The sequence below is a fragment of the Zalophus californianus genome, chromosome X (assembly GCF_009762305.2).
Source record: "Zalophus californianus isolate mZalCal1 chromosome X, mZalCal1.pri.v2, whole genome shotgun sequence".
Taxonomy (NCBI): Eukaryota; Metazoa; Chordata; class Mammalia; order Carnivora; family Otariidae; genus Zalophus; species Zalophus californianus.
Window position 1 is genome coordinate 1,749,422 of NC_045612.1, and position 7,345 is coordinate 1,756,766.

Here is a 7,345-nt window from a genome sequence, read left to right on the forward strand (position 1 = left end):
GGAATGCTTATTGGGGGGCGGGAGTTGGGGGGCAGGAAACATCACTGTCACCCGCACATCTCCCTCAGGATCTTCGTGCTTCCTGAGTACCGAAGCTGGTTCCCATGAGACGCCGCCTTCCACCCGCGGGGCGTGCGCACGCGGCGCTGCACGTTGCAGTAGATGAGTGGGCATGGTGAGGGCTCGGGCTCGGGCTCGGGGGGGCTCATCACTGGGGGTACCCTGGGTCTTAGCCTGCGGTGGGGATGGAATTCGGAATCCGCAAGCCTCTGCAGGTGGTCTGGGGGCTGTGGGTGGAACAGCTCGTACACTTACGACTCTCGCTGTTGGTGACCTCTGAACTCTCCTCCTCCTCCGGCAGAGGCGAGCGGAGCGAGCAGTCAGGCTCTTGCACTGAGGGGCTGCTGGGCATCCGGGCCTGGCAGATCGGGCACCGTGATTTGTTCTCGCTGAGCCGAGCCAAGTCCATGGCCCGGTCAGACAGCTTGATGGCATACGTGCCGGAGCGCTGTGGCCCTCCCTCAGCCAGCCGGTCGGCCACCGCCCTTCTCCTCTCCTTCCACTGGCGGGGAGAGCCGGCGGACGGCCGTTTGCTGGTGACTCCTCTCCAGCATCCAGTCGGTGAAAGTGGGGCTGGCTGTCGGCCCCCGAACGGACTAGGGCAGGAGGGCCAGAGGGCTGCGTGGCGCGCAGGTTAAGTATTCATCTTCCTCGTCCTCCCGTCCCCAGCTGTCCGCGGTGTTGCCCAGCCAAGGCACTCTTTGTTTTTGTTTTTGTTTTTTAAAGATTTTATTTATTTGAGAGAGAGAGAATGAGAGATAGAGAGCACGAGAGGGAAGAGGGTCAGAGGGAGAAGCAGACTCCCCGCTGAGCAAGGAGCCCGATGCGGGACTCGATCCCGGGACTCCAGGATCATGACCTGAGCCGAAGGCAGTCGCTTAACCAACTGAGCCACCCAGGCGCCCCAAGGCACTCTTTGTTTCATCATCTCCCAAGAAGGGACTTCTTCTGCCGGGATGGGGGACAGCCTGGAGGGGTCCAGCTGCCTCTTACACAGATTTGCTCCCCTCGACTCCCCTGCTGACGCCTCAGGCCCGCATGAGCTCTGCCATGGGACTTCAGCACCCTCGGCCTGCGGCTGGTACCTCATCTTCCTTTGCTTTTGTCCTTGGGAATGTTTGCTTTTAAAGAGTCATTCAGGGGCCCCTGGGTGGCTCCGTCGTTAAGCGGCTGCCTTCGGCTCAGGTCATGACCCCAGGGTCCTGGGATCGAGCCCCCCATCCTGCTCCCTGCTCCGCGGGGAAGTCTGCTTCTCCCTCTCCGTCTGCTGCTCTCTCGCTCGCGCGCTCTCTCTCAAATAATTGAATAAAATCTTTAAAAAAAAACACAGTCATTCACTGTCATTTGAGTGGCGTTTCAGGAGGGAGAGAAAGTAATGCCTCTGCTTCCCTTGTCCCTTTCCTCTCTGAGTCAACGGTACTTGGAGCGAGTCTGGGGGAGCGCCTGGGTGGAAGAGGGAGGCCGGCTGAGGCGCGCCGAAGCACTGCAGTCTTTCCGGGCCGGCGTCGCCCAGCCAGACACCGCGCGCCTCCCTCTCCAACGGCACTCTCTGCAGCCTGCGTGGGGGAGGGGAGGGCTGCACACACCAAATGGGCAGTTCTGTTCGAAGCCTGGGGAGGGGGGTGTAGGAAACACAAGAGAAGAGGTGACTTGAGCATGGTTAGACTGGACGGGCCAAGCCAGATGTCCAGCAAGCCACGGCTCCCTGCCGTGGAAGCACCGCTAACCGGTGATTGACACATAGGTGGTGTCGTGGTCGGCTCCAGCTGCCACAACAAAATACCATAGACTGTGTGGCGTGAACAACAGACATTTACTTTATCACAGTCCTGGAGGCAGGTGGTCCCAGGTCGAGTTCTGATAAGGTCGGTGTCCTGGCAAAAGCCCTTTCCTTGGCTCGTAGATGGTTGTCTCCTTGCTGCGTCGTCATACAACAATGAGAGAGACAGAGACAGAGAAGTCTCTGCTGTCTCTTCTTATAAGGACACTAATGCTGTTGGATCAAGGCCGCACCCTTATGACCTCATTTAACCTTAATTACTTTCTTAGAGGCCCCATCTCCAAATATAGTTACACGAGGGGTTAGGGCTTCAACATAGGACACAACACTCAGTCCATAGCAGATGGCCACGCTGTATACCACAGAGCCTGCCCCAACCTTGGCCTCAGCTGCTTGGACCAGGAGCAGGCACCTGGCCAAGAACAGCCAGTCTTTGCACTGGTCACTTGCCCATCAATCAGTTTACCTGCACAAGGGCTCCTCCCACGTAAGGACAGCGAGTATTTGGGCCAAGAAGCTTCTTTCTTACTTAAACCACAGTGAGATTAGAAGCCAAAGGACACAGGGAGGAAAGGGAATATGTCATTGTCATGAAGCAGTAGAAACCAAGGGGAAGCAGAACTTAGGATTAGGCAGAAGCAACCACATGAAGCAAAGACAGACGCAGAGGAGGGAGGAGCGGAGTTGGTTGCTGGAAGGAGCAGCAGGGGCTGAGACCCCGGGGCAGCAGCTAAGGGGTGAGAGGTCGGCTCTGCGGATAGGATAACCCGGTCCCTAGGAGCTGCTTAAAACCCTGGTCCCCACTCCCCAGAGCTCAGGTGTATGACTCTGCCTGAGCTCCTGTCCACACGTCTGAGACTACCATTGTGACGGTTCGTTTTGTGTCAACTGGACTGGGCCACGGGATGCCCAGACATTTGGTGAGATATCACTCAGGTGTGTCTGCGAAGATGTTTCTGGATGACATTAACATTTGGATACATAGAGTGAGTAAAGCAGACTGTCCTCCCTGATGCGTGTGGGCCTCATCCAATCCACTGAGGACCCAAAGAGAAGAAAGAGGCTGAGTAAGAGGGGACTCTCTGGCCTGACTGCTCCAGCTGGGACATTGGCCTTTGCCGGCCCTTGGACTGGAACTTTCCCCAGCTTGCTGACTAGATCCTGGGACTTCACAGGCTCCGTAGTCACACGAGCCAATTCCTCATAATAAATCTCTTCACACACATGCATCTTGTTGGTTCTGTCTGACTGGAGAGCCCTGACTAATGCAAATGATATTCCTCATTCCCCCTGTTAATGGAGAAACTGGAGCCTGTAAAAAGCATGGGTGGGACATGGAAAAGAAAGAGGCCCGGTGAGATCTGATAGATCGGGTACAGGGGTCGAGGGACTGGAAAGCTCTTGTGAAGCCCAAATGCAGGGCTGGCAGAACGGAGGAAGCTGGAGAACAGGAAAGAACAGATTGGAAGTCAGGCCCACAGAATTGGCATTTGGAACTTAACATGTCAGAGCAATTCTGTGGATGATGACGAGGTCTATAAGGCATAACTGTGAGGGGGGAGGCTGAGGTGAGGTCAAGGTCTTTGGAGACAAGAAGGTCAGGAAATTGAGAGGCTAGAATGCTGTGTGGGCGAGGGGAAGGTGGTGAGCCATTGGTGAGTGAGGCAGAGGGTGGCCAGGCCCAGTGAGAAGAGCCTCAACGGAGCCTCGCCAGAGGGCTGCTGAGTGCCCTCGCAACACGGCCACTGACTGGTCCCAGACAGAGCAATCCAGGAAAGAGAACAAGGAGGAAGCAGCAGGGCCTTTCATGACTCCCCAAAGTTCCCCTCCACCACTTTTGTTTCTTTCTGCTCATTAGAAATGAGTCCTCAAGGGGCGCCTGGGTGGCGCAGTCGGTCAAGCATCCGATTCTTGATTTCAGCTCAGGTCATGATCTCAGGGTCATGGGACGGAGCCCTGTGTAGGGCTCTGCGCTCAGCGGGGAGTCTGCTTGAGATCTTCTCTCTCCCTCTGCCCCTCCCCCCACTCTCTCTCGCTCTCAAACAAATAAATAAATCTTAAAAAAAAAAAATGAGTCATCAAGTCCAGCCCAGACTCAAGAGGAGGAAAGGAGGCACCACCTCTAGAAGCAAGGAACATCAAAGAATTTGTGGCCATAGGTTAAAACCACCAGAGCAGAGATATTGATTAACTGTAAGCTTTATTAAAAATGCACATTAAAGGGCGCCTGGGTGGTTCAGTCCTTAAGTGTCTGTCTTCGGCTCAGGTCATGATCCTGGGATCCTGGCATCGAGCCCCGCATCCGGTTCCCTGCTCGGCAGGAAGCCTGCTTCTCCTTCTGCCCCTCCCCCTGCTTGTGTTCCCTCTCTCGCTGTGTCTCTCTCTGTCAAATAAATAAATACAAATCTTAAAAAAAAAAAAAGAATGCACATTAAAATAGCTAGAGTAACTACTAAAAAAATTCATACAGCGCTTCTAAACAGAAAGGAAAATGAAACAAGAACACAAATTCAATCTATCTAAATGATGACCAAGAGCAGAGGGAATGGCTGGGACCTCCCCCCCCCCCTTTTTTTTTAAGATTTTATTTATCCATTTGTCAGACAGCGAGCACAAGCAGGGGGAAGGGGCAGGCAGAGAGAAAGGGAGAAGCAGCCTCCCCACTGAGCAAGGAGCCCGATGTGGGACTTGATCCCAGGACCCCGGGATCATGACCTGAGCCCAAGGCAGACGCTCAACCCACTGAGGCACCCAGGCGTCCCTGGGGCCTCCTTTTAATGTGCTTTTGAACTTCCTGCCCAAGCGTGGCATTTCCCAGACTGCGCATAGCCAGCCAGGCTCTGGGAGGCAAGTTGGATTTTGGCCGTTAGGTGCACGCACCTGAAATCTGGAAGAGGCTGAAGGAAAAGCAGAGCACCTTTCTGCTACTCACAGCTGTTCTTCCGCTCGGTATCAAGGCCAAGGAAGCATGGGGCTTCGGCATCAGCGTTCCACTTGGCAGCAGTGATTTCCTGGTCCTAGCTGGCTGATCCCTGACTCAGGGCTGTGGGGTTATCTTCTTGAACCCAACATTTGCCCTGGTGGCCGCCTATTTCCCCGCCTTGCTGATGGTGACAGAGGTAGCAGCGCCTTAGGGAAACTGGTTTGGAGCTGCGGACCCTGCCCAGAACACACCCTTCGGGGCCCCTCCAGGGGCTGTGTTTGTGACTCCCTTTCTTATGCTTACAAAATCCCTTTCTGCATCTTGCCCTGAACTTTTGCTGATAGAAGGTGCGGGGCGGGGGGGGGGGGGGGGGGGGGGGGGGGGGGGGGGGGGTAGAAAGAGAAATTTGGAAAGCAAGGCAGATAGAAAGCACTTAATAAGCCGGCAAGAACAAATCCAAACACGTAGCAACCACCACCAACATAATCAACTCAACCCTACAGGTAAAAGTCAACGGTAGAAAAAGGCAATCTCACTCCTTGGTCGGTACAGAAATGAGAGCACGCTGACACAAAAACCTGTATGTTAATGCTTAGAGCACTCTATTCATCAGGGCCCAAAGCTGGAAAGGACCCAGCGGGGGTGTGGCTAAACAAACTGGGATCTCGGCAAACACTGGCGTACTACTCAGAAATAAAAAGGAACGAACTGCGGACATGCACAGCAATATGGATGAATCTCAAAAACTATCCTGAGCAACAACAGAAGCCAGACGAAAGAATATACACTGCCCGTTCTGTTTGTAGTAAATCCTAGCAGGGACTGCAGACCAGTGGGGGCCAGGGACCAGGGCTTGAGGGAGTGCTTGACTTCAAAAGGGTATGAGGGAATTGGGGGAGGTGATGGAAATGTTCTATATCTTGCTTTTGGGGATGGTTACAAGACATTTATCAAAAATCATTGAGCTGTACACCTCAAAAGGGCAAATTTAACTGTATGTAAATTATACTTCAATAAAGCTGATTTGAAAAAAGGCAAGGATTGTTAGGCTGGATGAAACTAAACCAAAACCCAGCTCTGTGCTGTTTTAAGAGATACACCTGAGACAGGAAGACACAGGAAAACTGAAAGGAGAAAACTAGAGAAAGTTATGTCAGACTCATCAGTCCACCCTGTTGACCGGCTGGTTCTACTGCCTTCAGTGACCCCATTCCCTCATCACATGGCCTTTGTCCTGTGTGGGGGTGGGGGAGGGGGTCTGGCCAGACTCTTGGGTGGCTGCCCAGGGCCAGTTTACTGCACCCAAGACGGCTGTGAGGAACTCTGGTCTGTCCTCTCTTATTCCTGATCTCCCTGATGTTGGCCCCTCCATCTTGGCACACGGAAGTGGGAGAATGGGCTTTTTAGTCAAATAGAAGCCAGTGTAAATCCCAGCTCTGCCATTTGCCTTCTGGGGGACCTTGGGTAAGTCACTTGACCTGCCTGAACCTCAGTTTTCTCATCTGTGAAATGGAGGCAACAGTGGTGCCCATTCCATAGTGATGGGCTGAGGAGTAGGTGAGCAGAGCTGCATGTGGGATGCTCAGCACGGCCCCTCCTGGTTGCAGGACGGCCTCCCTGGACCTCAGGCTCCTCACTTGGAGAGAGAGGATAACAGAACCTTCATCAGAGGGTCGTGTGTGGATGCAATGATCTAGCAAAGAAAAAGAGACCCTTTCTAGTTATGCTCCCTGGGCACATTCCTTGAGCTCTTGGGACTTTAGTCTCCTCACCTGTAATACGGGCTAATAATGATTGACCTCCCCGGACTGCTGTGCTTAGTAAATGTGCTTATACATGAACCGTGCTCAGAACAATGGCAGGCCCATGGGAGGGCTCAATAAACGTGATTTAGCGTCATAATAGGAATGCATCCTAGTGTACTCAAGGAGGCTGAACCCATCACCATGCACTCGGGGGCGGCATACCGACTGGGCTCTGTCCTCTGTACTCCTGTTAACTGCTATCACAGTGATCAGCATCAAAGCCTATATTCCCGAAAGGAGTAAAGGATCTGTGGAGGTGGGGCTGGAGGAAGAGGCTGGGAACTTTATTGGGGTGAGTGGGGAGGCAGAGGTGGCTGGAGAGAGAGCAGGCAAGAAGCAGATAGCAGCCCAGGGACCCTGGAAACCCCCCTTCTTGAGCGCCCAGGACCGCCCTCCATTCCGAGCTCTGAGCCCACTCTGGGTCTACTAGAGCCAAACGGGGGCGGAGGGGGGGTCGCACTGGCAACCCTGGGGGGCAGGACGGAGCTCCCTTGGCTCTTCCGCTTCTGCAGCCCTCCGCCTTCACTCAGGAGCCTATCCTCCTCAGCGAGTCTCCTTCTAAAGACCCCTAGAAACATCGCATCCAGACCCTCACTGAGGGCAGGACTCCGAGCCTCACCTTGCAGGGCAACTGGAAGCCGGCGCTTTGGTCAGTGGGGTGGGAACTCCAGGCCCGGATGTCCGGGCCCCTCCCACGTGGGCCTCCTGCATGGCTTTGAGGGTCTTGAGAGGCTGAGTCGAAGGCCCGGGAATGCTTCATTGGGCAACAGGCATGCT

General features: G+C 54.2%; 1 pseudogene; it reads right to left on the reverse strand.

Moving 5' to 3' along the window:
• Positions 1-47: 47 nt before the first annotated feature.
• Positions 48-7,279, reverse strand: LOC113930555 (annotated as a pseudogene).
• Between the last annotated feature and the right edge of the window lie 66 nt (positions 7,280-7,345).